This window comes from Apodemus sylvaticus, chromosome 16 (assembly GCF_947179515.1).
Source record: "Apodemus sylvaticus chromosome 16, mApoSyl1.1, whole genome shotgun sequence".
NCBI classification, from domain to species: Eukaryota; Metazoa; Chordata; class Mammalia; order Rodentia; family Muridae; genus Apodemus; species Apodemus sylvaticus.
This window is the reverse complement of record NC_067487.1, coordinates 30,291,476-30,304,653: the sequence shown is the minus strand read 5'-3', so window position 1 is coordinate 30,304,653 and position 13,178 is coordinate 30,291,476.

Genomic DNA, 13,178 nt, shown 5'->3' with positions numbered 1-13,178 from the left:
AGTTTTGCATCTTCCATTCGGCAAAGTGTTGCCGGGACACAGAAGTTGAGTGGTAGCAACTCCACTCAAGAACTGCTGCCACAGAAAAAGTCCTTATCTCCTCCAGCAGACTTCCTGACTCTCCTTGACCAGGCCTTTCTACAAGCACTGGAGTCAAGCTCTCCTGCTCTTCGGATGGCAAGCATGAACTAAAACAAGCAAATGAAGAGAACATGCCTCAAGATAGCTGGAGACATGCGTGGAGCCAGGAAATGATGACCCTGGAGTTGTGATCCAAATTTCTAGACTTGGAACTGTACTGTTTGATAAAACTCAAATGTTGTACATTCGCAAGAACAATTCTGAATCAAGAACTGGCTAAATATTATTTTCCAGGGCATACATGACATGGCACATTTTAAATTTGATCACAGAATGTATTTGTAAGCTCACAATCAAATAATATTTTAGCAGGAAGTTGATGTTGCTGTTTGAAGAAAACCAGGTTTGTACTTAAGGCAGACTGAAAATAAGGAGGGGGGGGAGCACGCAAGCAAAATATCAAAATATCTGGTTTCTTACAGAGAATAGAAGCTCAGCCTGCCTTGCACACACAACTGAGATGAAGCCATCAGCACTGGGACTCCCTCAAGGAGGATTGCAAGAACAGAGGCGTCTCAGGAGCCATGTCCATGCTTTCGTGTAAGAGCATGCTTGTTCCAGAAGTCAGAAGCACTGTGGGTAATGTCTGCCAAACAGAGATTCTATGGCAATCGGCAAGCCCAACTTTATGCATGTCTGGGGGTTGGGGGGGGGGCAAGTCAGTGAAAAGAACGCAGTGCAGTGAAGTGTGGCAGTGTGTGCCTGGGATCGCAGCCCTCAGGAGGCCAAGGCAGATGAATCACTAGTTCAAGGCCTGCCAGGGCCACATAGGGAAATCTTGTCTCAAACAAACACCAACTGCTATGACAAAAGATACAGTCTAGGCTGACTACGGTTTCTCTGCCTCCTCTTTGCCATTACTCCCTGTGAAGGCCTGGAGGACAGGAGTTCAGTGTGAAGCTGAGAGAATTAAATTGGGATAAAAGCATGACAGCCAGTGCCAGAAGAAAACCGCTGGTTTTTTGTTCAGTAACTAAAGAGTAGGAAGGATGGAGTGTCAATACGTTTTCCTGTTCTTTATTTCAGGATAGGTGTAAATGGATGCTCTGTCTGGAAGGATTTTATTAAAATTGACTTAAAATAATAAAAATGTTATTGGCTTTTATGGGGGTCATATTGTATAAGTCATATACCTGACATCCAAGGCAAGCATCAACTTTGTCTTTTACTAGCTATGAGACTCCAGGAAAAATTTTAACACCTTGTCAATTTTTTCAAGTGAAGTAGCAGACTCTCAAAATCTATTGTCTGGGATGGTCAGGGATATCATGATACCATCTGAGGGGTGTCGCAGGCAATCCTACCAACTATGCATTCCTCCGATTCTAAGATTTTGTGCTTGATGAATGCCAAATTCTCCCCAAGGCTCATCTAACTAGTGGGGGGGAGGAAAAGTAGTTATCAAGACTCCAAAGAGAGTCATAGCAATGGTCACACCTTGCCAGATAGAACTTGTAAGGGCTGACAAAACCCTTCAAAGGGTTTTGAAGAGAACCCTTCAAAAGGCCAGAGCATCTTCACGGACTATCCTCTTGGAAGCCTCATCTTCTTTGAATTCCAGTTGCTCTTAGCAAAGAGAAGAGATACATTCTGGGAAACTGGCCTACAGCTGCACCTAAACCAATGGCTATTTCCTTCCTATTGATTCAATGATGGCTGGGTTCTCCAGAGAACCATTTGGGGGACTGGCTTGATTGACCGCATTCTATATCCTATGTGAGACTGTAGTGAACAAGGGCCCATCGTATGTCTCTTCACTCCCAATGGGATTTACACAGCCCTCACTTCCCTTTCTGCCGCCATCTTTGAGTTCATTTATCTTCTGCTTGCCCATTGTGCTAGCCAGTTTTGTATTGTTCTAACAGAAAAGATGGAACTTGATAGTATATAGAGAAAAGAAGATCATTTTATGATTCTGGTAGCTACAAGGTGCAAGGTACAAGGGCACTGTAGTCCTGGAAGGAGCCTTTTGCCATGGCCACACCATGGTGGAGAAGCAGAAAGGGACCAGCGCAGAAGCATGCAGAAGGAACATGTGTGTGATCAAGAAAACGTCAACTGGGGAGGTGCCAGACTTACTCTTTGGCAACAACTTGCTCTCACACACATACTAATCCACTCCAACCAGGCATGATCCACTTCTTGGAGATAGTACGAATCCATTTAGGACGATAGTAACTCCAATGACCTAATTACCTTCCACTAAGCCCCACCTCTTAAAAAAAAAACCTGAAGTCTTATCACCATGTCACAAGCACATGAGAATCACGCTTCCTGTATCTGAGTCTCTGGGGGACAAACCATATCCACACCCATGATCTCAGGTATGGCCGCTAGAGTCAACAGAAGCAGAAGTTAAGTGACATTGGATTTCCATTACTCCACAATGCAGTTTTCAGGTCCTGTCAGGGGATGAATATATGACACTCAGAGCTAGTCCTACATGGCTGTGATGCTTTAAATATGCTTCCACCATGAATAGTGGCACTATTTGGAGGTGTGGCCTTGTTGGAGGAATTGTGTCACTGCGTAGGCAGGCTTTGAGATCCCTTAATGTTCAAGCGCCACCAAGTGCAGAAGAGAGCACTGCACATGAGTATCCTACTGACTGCCTTTGGATCAAGCTGTAGAAGTCTCAGCTCTTGCTCCAGCGCCATGTCTGCTTGCATGCCTCCAGGTCTTTTGCCATGATAATAATGGGCTAAACCTCTGAAACTGTAAGCCAGCTCCAATCAAATGTTAGCCTTTATAAGAGTTGCCTTGGTCATAGTGTTTCTTCACAGAAATAAAACCCAAACTAAGACAATGGCAGAGCATTCAGTCTTTGAACATGCCATGAATCTGTTTGCATCTTATAGTCTGTACCTGTAACCAGGAAATCCTTGATATAAACTCCATGGACTTGACCTCAGAATATACTTGATATTGTAATACTTAGATGCTCTTTGGGTGCTAGAAGCTAGAATTCAGATACACTCCTGAAGGAAAATGAATATGAGGGCTAGAGATGTAGCTCAGATGTCAGGTTGTTGGCCTAGGTGATAGGAAGCCTTGGACTCGATGCCCCACATTGTATAAAAACAGGTGCCACTTACTTGTAATTGAGCACTTGGGAGGTAGAGATGGGAAGATCAAAAGTTCTGGGCCACCCTCCTTAATTAGATTGCAAGTTTGAAGTCATTCTAAGATATATGAGACTGAGAAAGGAAAAGAGAGTGTTAAGGGATGTCTGGATAACTTGTCTGATTGGAGGACCTGGTAACTTCATAGACAATAGGCAAGAAGCACCATGCTTACCTAACCCTAACCGTGATTATATAGATCCATAGAGCTGCCAAATATCAAGCAATATCAAAGAACATGAGTGGTACAGATGTTAAATAGGAAGCAGGGGGTTTAAGAACCAATAGTATTTACTTCTGGACTATGGCAGAAAGGCCCACAGTGAGCGAGAACCACAAGGAGAGTCTCCTAACAGGAGCAAGATTACAATGACAGATGGTCCTGTCGAGGGGTTACTGGGGACGGAAGCAAGTATGTATTGCTTATCTCAACTGGTAATGTTTAATGCAAAACCCTTGCTTTCAAAGTGCTGAGGAGATTCAATATTCACTGAATACAAGGTTAAATAGACACTCAGACAGCATAGGTAAAGAGACAAATGCATGAAACTTACTATGAATGGGAGTTCTACAAAGTAAGGATTCTCAGATAGTATGAAGTGATTGGAGGTGGCAAAATGGAGAAACTCAAGTCTTATTTGATTCTTGAGGTACGGTGCAATGTTGAAGAAGCAGATGTGGGGGCATTAGGTATACAATGGCATAGTTGAGTAGGATGTCTTTTTAGCTAAAGTATAACAGGATTGTTAGCATGCTAGCTCTCTCTATGAAGGGACTAGTGGCAGATGGAGGATAGCAAGGAAGCTACAGTTTATAGTTCGGTAAGAGCTGAAAGGAAGGCCAGCTCTTGTATGTATGCCAATACATTACAGGTCAAGAATAGACACGCAAGGTCACCTTAATTAATGAGCTGGACCTCTGGCCCAGGAGACTGTACTCTAATGAGATGGAATATATAAATATATAACATATAAAGAAAATAATCAAGAAAAGCAAGGTTAGTTCATCTTAGGTTCTAGCAAATGGGATTGTGCTGTCCCGATTTAGTTTAATCAGAAAAAGGGGAGTTTTAAACAATTGATTAACAATCGGCTTTCACTAACCAAACACATGGCTTGGGGAGAGGCCTGCATCAGAGAACCTGGAGAGACACCCAATTAGACTGATAAATAAATTAATAAATGATGCTATTAATATTCAATTCAATTATTTTCTTTCTATAACCATCAAGTATTCTTTAGGTTTTAAATTACAATTCCTTTTGGATTTTCTTACACTTAGAAAATACTGATCAAAGGTGTTCCGAATTGTCTGGTGTTTACTAAAAGAATCCCTTTTCATAGACTAGCAAACGCTCATTTTGGTTTTTATTTTTGCAGTCATACTCATGAGTCTAGCTGATGGTGAGATTTACTTGTGGTTTCTAATGCTGACAACCCACTCTGGGCTATGGTCATTTAAGCAACAGCAACAAGAGTGCTAGGGGCCTTGTACATGCTAGACAAGCACTCCTCCCCCAAAAGGAAATGACTTTTAGCTAGTAAAATTGGTCTTATTAAGATAGAGGAACAACATGCAGTATGTCAAGATAGCCCCTGGGCCTGGAGAATGGATGGGGTTGAGAAGAAAAAGGATTATGCATAGCTGAGGCACCCTTGAGTTACAGACCCACCTTCACACATTAACAAGTAACTGGTGTGGTATGAATAGGACAGTGAAGCATGTAAGGTTTTTGCTTTCTCTTCAGAAAAGTATTCCTGGAAGCTACATAAGGACTAGATTGGAAATGAGCAGACTGTTAAGTCCCAAGTGAAAGATGACGGAAAGCCCAGATAGAAGAAAGATGATCGTGGCATCGGGCAAGAAAGGACAGGTTGCAGGGCAGGGTTCTTACCATGGTGCCAGCAATTGCTGCAAGCCCCATGGATGGACTGTGAGTTGTGTAAATCTCAAAGACAGTTTGTCCAATGTTGGGAAGTACTAGTGTGAGTTTAACTGACGATCAGATTCAATGAGTGTATTAGACACTTTTGCATCATAGTGACCAGGTGTCTGACTGAAACAAAGAAGGAAGGGGTTCTTTGGGCTCACAGCCTCAGAGAAGTCAGTCCATGGTTGTTGCATTTAGATGCTTAAGCAGAACAGCATAGCAATAAGAGCAGTAAGATTGCTATTCCTATCATAGCAGGCAGGAAGTGATCAAGGATACTATCTCAAGGGCCTACCTGTTGAGTTCTGCTTGCCTATGCACAGTATGACTTGGTTTCCCCGACCTAGAACAAAGCCAGCAGAGCATGGGCCTATACAAGTGTTGATGGTTACTGGGCATAAAGCTTAATTGTATAAAAAAATATTTTACTTCATGTTTCTCCTTTAGGAAATATTCTTCCTGCCAATGTTATTGAGGAATGTCCTCTCTGCCAAGGTTAATGACTCCATGATAATCAGAGGCAGCATGAGTCCTGAAGTTGAGGATATGGCTAATGTCTCAGCAAAATTCAGGACAGCCATTAAAGCTGTAGGAAAGAGCTCTGAAAACATGAGTTCAAGAATATATAATTTCTCAACTATGTGAAATATAAGGATGCAATATGAATTGTATAAAGACCTTTACAGACCTGAAAGAACAGAGGCAGCTGTACTGTGAGCCAGCTTGTCAGAAAAATACAAAGGCAGGAAAATTCCTGAGTTCAAGGCCTGTCTGGGACAGAGTGAGGTTAGGCCCAGGTGTGATGGGAACGGTGAGCTCAGAGTGAGATCCCACCCAGCTAAATTATTGTATATGCTTACAAAGGCAGGCAGATCTCTGAACCCATTTGCAATGTTAAAAATAAAATGTGCTTCCTGTCTTGTTCTAAGAATCAGGGAGCTGGGGTCATGGAATGCCGATTTATGGGATAATCAAAAGGGAACCTGGAGTAATTACTAAATTGATATGTAAATAATGACTGGGCTTTTGATGTACAAGAGATGTGTTATCCAGAGGGTTTTTGGAATTGCAAGAGAGAGCTGTCTCAAGAGAATTCTGTCTGGAAAACTATCTTAAGCAGAACATAGGTCGTCAGCTTAGCCCCTCAATTTGGCTTTGAGTTGTACTTTCACCGTTCTCAAACACCCCTTCTTCAGAACCTCTCTCTAAGCCAAGGCTGGTCCTTGGCACCTACCTCCAGTGCCCTACTTGTTCTAGATAGGCCTTGATCCTCGAGCCTTGTGACCTCCTAATATAATAACATCAACTGAGATTCAAACGTTCAAAACCCCACATTTGTGGGGGAGCCTTTCATATTCAAACCATAGTAACCTATATCAATAAGCAGATATCAAGACAGTATTAAAGTTCAAGAAATTTCTCATAGAAACTATCTGAGTGAGATAATGAAAAACATTCTCAGGGAGAGGGGAGGAAAGAAGAAAGAGGATGGAAGAGAAGAAATAAAAACAGGAGGGAAGGTGGATGCTTCTGTTGGGTGCTTCTTAGAGTGCTGTCCATGTAAGAGAAGTTCAGTAAAGCCATTGTGGAATCTTCTAGTGTCATAGTGCATCTTCTGCTTCAATAACAGAACATCACAGATTGGATAATTTATAAGCAGTAAAGTTTTATTTAGTTTGGTTCTAAAGACTTGCAAAGTCCAAGAAAGTGATATCAGTAGGCAAAGGCATTAGTGCCGTGACACAGTGTGGTAGAAGGACAAGAAATATTTACAAGGTGAAGAAGAAATGTCAGTCAAACTCATCTTTTATAGCTGGGCTCCACCTCTATGAATACTGCAACGAGGGCATCAGTCCTCATGACTTACTTCCTGAAGATTCCTTATTGCTCTCTTTTTAAAATTATTTTTCAAAAATGTATGTGTGCACATTCATGCTCAAGGAGGCCACAGAGAGTGTCAGATCCCCAGGGACTGAAGTGACAAATAAATGGCTGTGGACAACCATGTGAGTGCTGGGAACTGAAGCTGGGTCCTCTGGAAGAGAAACAAGTGTTCTTCACCACAAAGTCATCTCTCCAGTCTCAAGATTTTTTCTTTTAATATTAATATACTGGTGATTAAATCTCACTATGAGTTTTGGAGGAGACATTCAAACTATAGCCTTCAGCCAAAATGCCCCCCATTGAAACCTTGATCTCTTAGGAAGGCCTGTGCTTATTCATGCAGTTATTGGAAGCAGGCTGTTAGAACTACAGGCTCTGTGCAAACACAGCAGCTCTATTTCCAAGCACACAGCTGGGAGATCTGAAAGGCCTGTGCCCACCACAAGGACATATGCTTTTATTAGATTTTCAGAGATGTTCACAGGCAGAGTCAGTGTGAGAAGGTGAGCCAGCAGCGGGAAAGACACAGTCACTCTTCACCCTAGCTCGTCCTCTGTGGTTTGTTCCCTCTCTTGCAGTATGCCAGTGCTGGGATAAACCCACATTCTGTCCCCAACTGTCAAGAACAGTATTGACATCATCAGGGATAACGGGACCTTCATTCTTTTCAGAGACACACAGTAAACAGGGAGCCTTGCTGCAGCTGGGGAATGGAATCAGTGTGGGTTCTACCTGGATAATGCAGGAGGCTGTGGGCAGGCATCACTGCATGCGCTGATGACAGCATCTTTGACCTTCACGAAAGTGTACTTGCTTGTATAGGAGTGGCTTATTGCCAGCTCACAGACATGCATTTTCTAGGCTGTATTAATTTGAAGAAAGTAAAGTTCCAAGCAAACTTGGAGCATAGGTACTGTCTAGATGCCATGACCAAGGCAACTCTTGTTCAGAGAGTTTAGTGTCAGAGGTTTAGTGTCCTTTATCATCATAGTGTTTTAGTCCACTATCATCATGGTGGGGAACATGATGGCATGAGGGAAGTCACTGGAGTAGTAACCAAGACCTACGTCTTGATCCACAGGCAGAGGGGGAGAGGGACAATGGGGCTGGCCAAAGCCTACCTCAAGTGACACAGTGCCTCCAAAGAAAGGCTGCACCTCCTAATCCCAATCCTATCAGAGTTCTGTTCCCAGATGACTAGCATCCAACTCTGTGAGCCTGTGGGGACCATTCTTATTCAAACAATCACAAGTATGCAAACCATAGTTTTAAACTTTGGGAGTCATTGTTTATGTGAACGGATGTTGACAAGGTAACTCCAGTAGAGAAGCTGGTAAAAGACATTTCCAAGACAACTTGAACTTATTTTATTTTATGTATATGAATATTTTGCCCCCATACATGTATGTATATACATTTGTATGTACACCACATGTGTGTGTGCCTACTGCCTGGCACTTACAGGGGTCCAAAGAGGACATTGAATCCCCTGGAGCTGAGTTATGGATAGTTACAAGCTACCATGTGGGTACTGGGAATGGAACTTGGGTGTTGCTGTATGTAATTCAATTACCCAGTAAAAGAAATCTCAACTCAATCAGTAACAATACAAGCTATAAGCCTAGATTGGGCAGATCTCCCACTACACTATTCTATTCCCATCTATATTATCCCATATAACTTGCGGTTTCTCCAGGCCACGAGCTTCTCTCTCTGTAGACTCTCCATCGATCAGTCGTAGCTCCTCCCCCTTCCCCAGGCTATCCTTTTCTCCTTCGGCTATCTTTTATCCAAACTCTCAGCTCCTCCCACTTCCTCCTGCCCAATCATTGGCTCAAGCCTTTACTTGAAAAGTTAAGGTGGGGAGATGGTTCATAAGGCAACTCCTCATCTGTAGCCCCTCTGAGGAGGAGTGGAATTAACATCAAAATACAAGCCCAGGCTATCCACAACACCTGAGTCCTTTACAAGAGCAACAAGTGCTCTTAACCACTGAGCCATCTCTCCAGCCGCAAGAACCTTGATATTATTCAGGGATTTAAGAAAGTCTTCAGTGCTAACTGCAGTGAAAAGGATCCTGTTGAGGCAATGACAGTGGCAGAACACTTTTCCCATCCCTGTTCTATTGCTGTGACAAAACACCATGACCAAGGCAACTCAAAAATAAAAATGTATTTGATTTGGGGTTCATGGTTTCACAGGGTTAGAGTCCAAGGCATCCACGGGTATTCAGACCATGTCAGTAGGCAGACATGGCACTGAAGTAGTAGTTGAGAGCTTATATCTGACCCAGAAGCATAAGACAAAGAAAACTGACTGGGAATAGCCTGGTCTTTGAAACCTCAAAGCCCACCCCCCAGTTCCATATGTCTTCCAACAACACCACACCTACTAGTTCTTCCCAAACACTTCCACTAACCGGGAACCAAGTATTCAAATATATAATAATTTATAAAGTATATAATATTCTATGATTATATTGTATTTATATTGTATTTTTATATTACATGATTACATAATAATTATATAATTTATATAAACTATATATAAATAAATATATAAAAAATATATAAATTATCTAATAGAACAATGAGGGCGCTATTCACATTCAAACTACCACATTCTACTGGTTACTGTGCCCCACAGGCTTGTAACCACTTTGCATCATAACACAAAATGCATGTAGTACATACAACTTCAAAAGTCTCTGTAGTCTTTCACAGTTTCAACATGGTTTAAAGTCCAAATGTTGCCAGGCGGTGGTGGCACATGCCTTTAATCCCAGCACTTGGGAGGCAGAGGCAGGTGGATTTCTGAGTTCGAGGCCAGTCTGGTCTACAGAGTGAGTTCCAGGATAGCCAGGGCTACACAGAGAAACCCTGTTTCAAAAAAACCAAAATAAAATAAAATAAAATCCAAGTGTTTTCTGAGACTCAAGGCAGTCTCTTAATTATAACCCTTGTAAAATAAATAAATTAATAAATAATAAATAATAAATAATAAATGTAATTCCAATATACAAGGACACAGACTATACATTAGCATCCCAAAAGTGAGGAATGGAGACACAGCAAGGAACTACTGGACCAAAGCAAGAGCAAAACCTAGCAGGACAAACTTCCAATCCCATAGCTCCATGTCTCATGTAAAAGGGCTTAGACTCTGCTGTCCTTCCAGTTTTGCTGACTACAGCACACTTTCCCCACTCATCTGCAGCTCTCCTTGGCAAATACCCAATGACTCTGGTACCTCTAACATTTTGGGGGCTCCACTACAATTCAGGGTTCACCTTTACACTTATGCAGTAGCCTCTCTGGGCCTGCTTAAAGGGACTCCCCTGGCCTCCAGGGCTTTCCTTAACCCTGAGGAAGATACCACAGCCCCTTTTCTTGTGTATTCTTCATGCCTCTTACACCAGAAATATGTGGTTGATGCTGCTAATATCAGCTGTTAGGATGGAGCCTGAGCACCGCCTTAAATTGTAATCACATAAACTTTGGTTTGTTGCAGCGTTTTAGAGTCAGCTCTCTTTTTCTCTTTTACAAGATGGTAGCTTATCTGGGTGGAGTCTTGGAGGAAGGCGTCCTCCCTTTATTTCCACTTTGCCTCAGGCCTCTCCTTATCTCTTTCAGTACAAGCTTTGGATCCAACATTCCATTCCCCTGTGCTCTTTTTCTTCTCAAACTGTACATTTATTGTTTCTGCCTTGCTTGGTCTTTTTTTTTTTTTTCATTGCAGACCTGCATAAGAGTGACTACTTATAACCATATGACAGAGTCATTACTAAGTTGTCTTGAACATTATTAAGTTGTCTTGAAATCTCCTCTGCCAATGAAATTAGTTCAAAACTTTTCAAATTTGCTTTAGGCAGATTTTTAGGATAAAGCAGAAAACAGCCACATTCTTTCTGAAAATATCACAAGAATGGTCTCTAACCCAGCAGCTAATATTTGTCCCTTCTGAAAACTCTTAAGCTGGGCTTCCACTGCTCTTACCACTATTGTCTTCCAAGCTCCTTCTAGGAGTGATCATGAAGTCCCGCTTCTTGCATTTAGCCATTTTCCTAGTTTAGAGTCCTAAAATCTTCTGTATTATTAAAAACAAAACAAAATGAAAAAACAAAACCAAAATAAAACATCATCATAGTTAGGCCCATTACAGCAATAACCCACTCCCTGGTACCAACTTCTGTCTTTACTTTTCTATTGCTATGAAGAGACACATGATCAAGACAACTAATAGAAGAATTTACTGGGAGCCCCTGGTTTCAGGGATTTAGAGTCTATAACCATTGTAGTAGGGAATATGGCAGCAGACAGACATGGCATTGGAGCAGTGTTGACAGCTTACAGCTGACCCACAAGTAGGAGGCAGAGGGAAAGAACTGAGAATGGTGTGAGCTTTGGCATCTTAAAGCTTGCACCAATGACACACCTCCTCCAACAGGGCCACTCCTAATTCTTCCCAAACAGCTCCACTGAATTCAAATTATTCAAATAGATGAGCCTGGGGAGGGGCATTCTCATTCAAACCAACACACCCAGTAAACATTTTTTAACTTACCTTAGAGACACATCACAGAGACTCCTGACAGCAAGTCTCTTTAAATCAGTTGCACACTAAAGGGATTCTGTCCAAGGGCTCAGCATCAAGAGCTGACAAAGATTTAGAAATCAGAAATTGTGGTCACACAGATTAGATACCATCATTAAAGCTTGCCTTAGAGTCTAAGACGATGTGGAGAGAACTGCACATAAAGGCACACATCTGTGATCTCAGCACTTGGGAGGTAGAGACCGGTGGATCTTTGTGAGTCAGAAGCCGATTTGGTCTAAATTGTGAGACCCTGACTCAAAGATGTTCAAGGGAGAGGCATTTCTCCTTTGGAAGTTGAGAGACATTGAATTACTTGGCTAAGAATATTGACAGGCCAGCCATGACTTGCTACTGTAATTAATGGAAGCACTCTCCACTTCAGAAGAGGAGTGCCACACAGAAGAGAGAGCTGGAGGAAGCAGACCGTGCTCATCAGCCCCAGCAGCAAGAAGAGTGATCTACCATCTTGGCACTTCCCTGTGCATGGGAACTTTTCTTCTGGAGAACCGGAGCCAGAAGCTCAGTAGAATACCAGTTTTCCTAAGCTGCTGTTTCTGTAAACACCATGTTGCATGTGCTAGCCACTGTGCTTGGTTCCCATTTCATTTGCCAAGATGCCTTAGCAGATGGCCATTCTGCTCACCTAACCTAAGAGTCCATAGGGTCACATATCATGAGCTTTCCCACTTGACTGCCTGAGACTGGTTCTGCTCTGTCTGTCATTTCCTTCTAGAAAACTCTTCCCTATTCCAACATCACCACCACTAGCATTCATTTTTATCCTGGTGTGAAACAATGGTAATTTGATATATGATATGTATACATAACATCATTCCTCAACCCAGTGTCACTAGATGCCACACTCATTTGTGAAGCTTCAAAATCTTACATCTAACCATAACTTTGGCCAAATAATGAACTGGAACAAAGGGAAACAGATACTTGGTATGAAAGTCATATGACAGTAGCCTGTGTCATTGGGAAAACAGCTTGCCCTCTATTTACAACACTAACAGGAGGAAATGAATTCAAAAGAAGGACTTGGGGGTTCAGTGGTATTGGCAGAGTAGTGTGTTAGACAACCACATAGTTAGTTTTTAGACATTCACTGTAGGACAACGTCATCTCCTTGGGTGTTCCTCTGCCCTCCTTACCCACTTCCAGGATCCTCATGCCATTTTCTTTGATGGGCAGCCATGGCTTCTTCTGCCTTATCCTTTTACTTCCTTGGATGGGCTGCAACCCAAGTCCTACTAGTTGCACTAGGGGATTCCCAATTAGATTAGCTTCAGGGTGTGCAGCCTAACCTGCCAGGACTCTGCCTGGTATTGCTTGCTGGCTGCAAGGCTGGGAGTGTAGACCTGACTGATGGCATGTTTCCAAAGGAGAAGCATCATTCTGGGTAGAATCTTCTGGAATAAAGACAACCCCCCCCCCCAACACACAACACTAGAGCATTTCTTATCACTGACATTTGCTAAACCACAGCAGTTCTTAAGCAGAAG